The sequence below is a fragment of the Agelaius phoeniceus genome, chromosome 2 (genome assembly GCF_051311805.1).
Source record: "Agelaius phoeniceus isolate bAgePho1 chromosome 2, bAgePho1.hap1, whole genome shotgun sequence".
NCBI lineage: Eukaryota > Metazoa > Chordata > Aves > Passeriformes > Icteridae > Agelaius > Agelaius phoeniceus.
Genome location: NC_135266.1, coordinates 59,362,562 through 59,369,310, shown reverse-complemented (window position 1 = coordinate 59,369,310; position 6,749 = coordinate 59,362,562). Strand labels below are relative to the sequence as shown.

Here is a 6,749-nt window from a genome sequence, read left to right as displayed (position 1 = left end):
TTCTGAGCCTCATGTCTCAACAGGAATGTTTAATGTTTCCTTGACAGTTTTGTCTGACCCTGTCCTCTATGCAACAAACAATGAAGACCAACCTTGCAGCTCAATCTGATTAAATCACCGTTGCATTTACTTACAAACTTAGTCAAATTATAGTTCTGTATCAATAAGCTGATACTTCTTTCTTACAAAGGAAGTGCATCGCTCCATCTGTGACACTCTTGACTTTGTTCATGGAAGTGGTGAGTTGTTCCAATGTTATCTCTCACAGCTTCCTGAGTTTTAAAGCCAATAGGACTTATGACATAAGTTCTTCTGACAGTGAGTATTCAAAACCAGCTACTGCATCTTGTTACTCTGATTTTCAACTCAGCAAGGAGGATATTAATAAGTCAATTGAAATGAGTGAGGACATACCTTTCACACAAACACAGTGTGTCCAGACAAGGTCACTTACTCAGCTCTGCAGTTCCTGTGCTGTCTCTCTTCAATGATGACTGTCAACTATTTTCACAGCCATTTGTGATTACACATCAACACGATGCATTCAGGACCAGGCAGCATGGATATGCATGAAAATGAAACAGCTAATGCTGCTGACACTGCCTCCTCTTCTTCTTCCTCACAGCTGCTCTTTGTACCCACAGCACCTTTATGCTGCTCCATTAAGAGTATAAAGGAGGCAAAGGACTGTAATAAGCGTACAAATATGAAAAGTAGCAGAGCAAAGAGATCTTTAGCAACTTGTTTATGCAACTTTTACAACTAATGGATCTAATAACCAGGAAGAGTATTCATGTAAATTAGTCTTATTGTCTACTGCCCAGTATTTGTACCACAGTGACAAAGAACAGCAAATAAGAGACTGAAACTGCAGATAAATGTGGCACAGTAAAAAAGGCAAAGAAAAATTCACTCCCAAGTAGAGAATAACATAAGGAGAACTTACTTCTCCATAGGGTACTCTGTAATCTGTTTAGTAGCATTTAGGAAAAAACAAGTTTCAATAAGGAAATGATGAATTGAACAGCTTGTGTGGAGGAAGGATGAAGCTTTGAAGGTTTCACTGTCTTGATACTTACTTTTTCAGGCTTGAGCACTGAACAGATTGGAAAATCCTACACTGCATTTTGGACATGCTCATTGATTGTGTTAAGGAATAAAAATAACTTGGATGAGGATTCTGGATAGGTCTTTTTACTGAGGTGAACAGACCTTCACTAAGGGAAGTCAACACAGAGGAAGAGAGAGGAAGAGACTCACCTTGGCTTTCTGACATTCAGGTGGTAGGGTTTATTTTTAAATAAGCCTTGAAATTTTCCTCTGTAAGAAGGAGACATGCAGACAAACTCTGAAGAGCAATTCCTGTATCCTAAGATAGGTGTTTAAGACAGGTGAGATATATAGCTCTCTGGCAGTGCTTATCTCTCTTCAGCAAATATAAAAGGAGTTACACAACTGGTTTAGATTGCATACTTGATTTTAAGACAGATAAGTCCTTCTTTTAGCTATTTTGGTTAGAATGTTTGTTAGAATGAAGAGTAGTTTATACATATTTTCTGTAAATAAACTCAAGCAACACATTAATTAAGGCAAATAACTAACCTAAACATTGAAAAAGATACAATTCATATCAGGACACAAATTTTCAAATACTTTAGCATGACAGAAGTCCTACTTTGTACCTGAAGCCACTCAGCAATGTAAGTAAAGGCCTACATGTATTTTTCCTGGTTTCAGCCAAGGACAGGGTTTTTTTTTTTTTTTCAGTAAGTATGAGGGGATGGAATTTGTATATGTGTGGGCATGGCCAAAATCTAAATTTTATTGAATTCCATCGCATGTCCTTGTCAGGGGTGGGGCAAAGGGGCTGTCTTACTGGTTTTCGAGAAGTTCCTTCTGGGGCAAGAAAGTGCAGCAGGAGGAGCAGTTGGTATTGTAGTGGACTTTCTGCATAAATGTTTTCTTTCTCTTATACTTTTTGTTTTTAATATTGTTGCTGTTACTGTTTGTTTTCTTATCTCATTGCTGTTTTCATTAAATTGTTCTTATCTCAACCCATGATCTTTACCTTTTGTGCTGTCAGTTGGAGGGGGAGAAGAAGCAAGTGACAACATGGTTTCAGAGGGAGCACTTAACCACAACATTTGTCTATTTTCTATTTGCCAGATGCTTCTAGCCCCTCTCAGACACCTAAGAAAACATAAGGTTTAAACTAAGGGTGGTACATGAATTAGAAATTTTAGGTGTACTGTTTTTCCATCTTTACAATTTTAACTATGTTCCCACAGTTTTGGGAGCCTGGAGACAGAAAGAGGGCAGTCATATACACAGACAAAGAAGCCTGCAGGAAAATAAGGCAACAGTCCAAAAGCATCATTCATCATCTGCTTGTTCAATCATGTTAGTGGCCCATAACATGACATTTAACACTGTTTCATTTGAAAGAGGACTCCAAGGCCATTAACTAGAATTGTGATTTCCAGACATTGCCTATAGCTCAGGGGTTCTCACCTGATTACCAGATCAAATGTCATGTTTCAGATTTTTCTGTCATTTTCCTAAAAGTCAACGAAGTGACTACTCTCAGGTACTATTCAACACAATATGCATCTATGTAGCAAGTCTAATAAAGTTTATGGCAACAACAATCTTGAATTTAGTCTCTGAAAGTGTGACACAGGAACATGATGAGTGTCCTCAGTTTGCCTGCACAGGTTTAGACAGTCCTGGCTGCCAGATCCTGCAAAATTCTTCATACAGTACATATAGGGCATACAGCTACTGTTTCAATGCACATATGAACTTAGGAAGAACAGATGAACTGCCCTGCTTGCCTAGTACTACTTGGTTGCACCCCATACCAATGATGTCAGAGTGAAAAAGGGGGAACATCATGAAATCCATCCTCTCCTTCTGTCTGGAAAGAGTCTAGCTCTTGAAAAGTAGCTGTGGACATTTAAGTCTGCTACCCTCCTTCAATTTAGGGGGGTGTGTAGGGTTTGTGGATTTTTTCCTTCCCTCCATTTCCCCTCTCTCTGTCAACAAAAGCTGTTTTCTGCTGTGTTTTCTGATTCCTAATGTTAATGTAGAATGCTGGAATCAGGCTTTCACCTTGTTTAGTTTTTGAGAGAATTATTTCCTCTTGCATTTGCTATGGATGTTAACCCCATTTCTCTTTACAACCCTTATGGGGCACATATCAGTTTTGTTTTGCTCTCTTTGCCAGCAGATGTTTTATACTTTCTTTTGCCTTTCAGTAATGTCACCATCACCATCAACTTCTAAATGTATAAGTCCACTAGGGACACAGTTCAGACTGACAGCACCACATATTAGTCCTAGACCCAATCCTGCTGCTTTTTTTCAGGTAAATACTAGTTTCACCAGCACTACTGCCTGGATTTTCTGAGGCTTTCAGTGAATGAAGGAATCTGCTTATCTAGGTGAATTTGATGCTTCCCCACACAAGGGAGAGAAACAAGAGACTGCATTTTAAAAGCACAGCAATTACATGTTGTTTGGGTATATGGATTTGTTTGGTTGATTTTTTCTGCAAAAACTCTTTTTGCCCTTATGTGCAGACTGCCACAATAACATAATTTATTAAAGATTGATCTAGACAAGATATAGATCTTTTGTGATTAAAATGATGTGGCTTCTTGAGCTCCTTTTTATGTTTAAAATGTGAAGTGGAGATAAAGATTTGTGATCAAATTTAAAGTGTTCCTAATAGGGATTAAATTTAGATTCCATTAAGCAATTTTTGTAGACATCCTAAGCAGCAAATATTTGTTGCAAACATATTAATTGAGTTTTAATTATAAGATAGATGTTTGCATGATATGACTGCTAAGCTTTCTTGACACTGTTACTAGTAATGAACTAACATTCCAAGACATATTTATGAATGTTTTAACCCAGTAACTCAGTTATAAGATGAAGCAAGTTATAATAATAAAAACAACCTAAACCTCACATTAGGTACAAATTAAGCAGTCAGCTATTTCCTGCAACCTTATAATTAATTTTTCACTTGAGTCCATCCTCTTATATGTAATCAAATCAACATATATTAACTACAGGAGCTCTAGTGCATACATCATCCAGGGCTGAGTAATTATTAGCATTGGACAGTTAACAAATACTCATAAAAAGATTTTTAGATTCACCAGCTATGTGGTAAAACATTGATAGTCACACAGTAAAACACTGCATAGTCGTTAGCCCTCTCTAGGCAGCTGCTTAACCATAACTTTAGAGACTTTTTTATTAAATCTTCTTGTCCCAGTCTTTTTTTCTTTCCTGGTCAAACTGGTTTGCATGCATAACTAGCCCTGTTTCTTCTTCTTCTTTCCATGTGGATCTCTGATCTAGTTCTTAACAGGGGAAATTGAGAGAAACATTTTCAAAGTCTTGGTTGAATGCAAAGGTACTACTCTCTGTTTTTCAAATGGGGGGAGCAGGATAAAATTCTACGGTCCAGGGTAATGGATGTTTTGTTAGATATTAGATTGCATCCCAGGATAGTGTACAATGTGTAAGGGCTGGTAGTGGTTCCGGGCACAATGCTGACCCAATCCCTTGTTCATCACAATTAGGGAAAGTTACTGCTAAAGCTACACCAAGGAAGGCTGTTTAATTGGATTGCACTCAAATGCACTGAAACATTAGCTTGCTTTTATTTTTAAAGGATCTTTTGTTGGTTTTGAATAATAATAGATTATTATCTCACAGCACTGTTATGACATTTGATTAATGTTTGCAAAGTGTTTTGAGACCCTTATTTGAAAGGCACTAAAACCTATAGAGTATTGTTATTATCCTTTCTCTGAATTTCCCCAAGTTCCAGGTGGCTCATAACATTTTAGGGAAAGGCTGTCAGAGTAACTCTGTAGACTCCATTAAAGCAATGTATTTCATCTGTTTACTGATAATTTCTACTTTATGCTTTTCGATTTTCCTAGCTTCTGGTCTCTTTCCTTCAACTGAGTAATGTATGAGACAGGATGATATGTCTGATATGATGAAAATGGGCTGTTCCCAAGGCTGAGACTTTTAATCTTGACAACCTGTTGATACACTGCTTTTCCAATAGTGTCTCTCAAATGAGGAAAAACAAGAAACAAAAATAAATAGCAAGTAAAATATATAGACCATGCCAGGTATCTCTCAGAGGTTTAGTATGTGCCAAAGTATTTTAGTGAGAAATTCCCAGTCTTACAAGCAGATCTTAATTTCTTCCTGTTTGTGTGCTTCACATTTTCCTGGAAAAAAAAAGAAAGGCAGTGGAGTCAGTTTTGTATTTCTGACGCAGAACTCGGATCAGATATTTTGTATTCAGCCCAAGGCCATACGAAGCACAGAGAGTGGTAGTACAAAATGATTGTGCTATGTGTGCTTGTGTATCCAGATACACCATAGTCTGATATGCAATATTTAATGGAATTTGAACATTACCTTTCTCTGCATATATTGGTAACTAAATGGCTGCTGGCAATTATTCTTCAAATAGTGCAGAATCTTTGTTTTGGAAAAGGTTTCTTATATAATACAGTTGTTTTTCTAGCTTCTCAGTGCTTCAGGATGAAAATAGAGTAGCACTCTGGCAGATATTACAAAACAGAAATACAAGCCAAATTTTTTTGATGTCCCTGTCACAGGGCTGGATAGGGTACAACAGTAGGAGAGAAACACTCAGAAGCAGTCCTGCCGCTGTCTACTGACCTGAATACAAACAAATCAGGGACCATGCCAGTATTCCTATTTCTGCACCCTTTCCCTCCTCCCCCAGCCCTCAGGAAAACAAAAAATATATAACAAAAAAAAGCAAAACCCAGAAAGTTATACAATTATAACGTGTTTTCTCCTCCTGTGGTATGTTTCTTTGAGCTTTAGACTAGCAGACAGCAGTGCAGCAGCAGAGTTTTGGCACACGAAATGTCTCTATTAGTTAAAGTAAACTGTATGATACGAGCAACACAGTACGCCAGAAATCCTTACAGTCAAACAGTAAAAAAATATCCAGAGAGAAAAATACACAAACATAAAGTAGTAGGAGCATCACTATCTCCGTTACTTTATCAAAGATGGAGATAGGTAGAAGAAATATGGAGGAAAAATATGTTTAAGACTCCTTTGTTAGATTATTCTGAAACAGAGGCAATTTTCAATTTTATTTTTCTCCTTTTTTCTCCATATTTTTTTTAGCAATTCTATTCCTTTCTTTTTAGATAGTGGAAATATTAAGCTTTCATTAAAAACCAATATTTATAACACAGATTGTAGTGAAGATAACCATGAAAACATCAAATGAGTATAAACTGGGACAGTGATGACTTTCATATATTGCCAACAGCTTGAAACAGTAACTCAAAAAAAAGCCCTGGTCCAGTAGATGATCTGGCCCATTTGTCTTAATGCCTGGTTAACTCCTGCTCTTTTGAGCTGAATGACCCAAGGACACCTCCAAACAAACAGGTCTGGACAGACATGCTGGATATGGTTTCAACCCATTGCAAGGTGTGCCCAAGTCCCTTCCCTCCTGCCTTCTGCATGCTCTGCTCTCTACAGACTGTGACCCAGGTGTGCAAGTCAGATGAGATCAGTGGTGTGCTCCAAGAAAGACTGTGATTTCAGTGATTCCATGACAAGGTTGCAGAGAATGCACCTGTAGGACTTCTCAAAGACAGACGCTTAACCTTGTCTGATGTCCTTTGCTCCCATGAGCAATGGAGTTTAAACTTTAATAA

The 6,749-nt window shown here is 37.6% G+C and overlaps 1 long non-coding RNA gene across 1 annotated transcript in view; it reads left to right on the top strand.

Moving 5' to 3' along the window:
- Nucleotides 1-1,173: 1,173 nt before the first annotated feature.
- The window catches only part of LOC143693464 (uncharacterized), a 90,072-nt gene continuing 84,496 nt past the window's right edge, over nucleotides 1,174-6,749 (top strand). The window contains exon 1 of the long non-coding RNA XR_013181159.1: nucleotides 1,174-1,283. This is a non-coding gene — a long non-coding RNA (uncharacterized LOC143693464). The remainder of the gene's footprint in view (nucleotides 1,284-6,749) is intronic.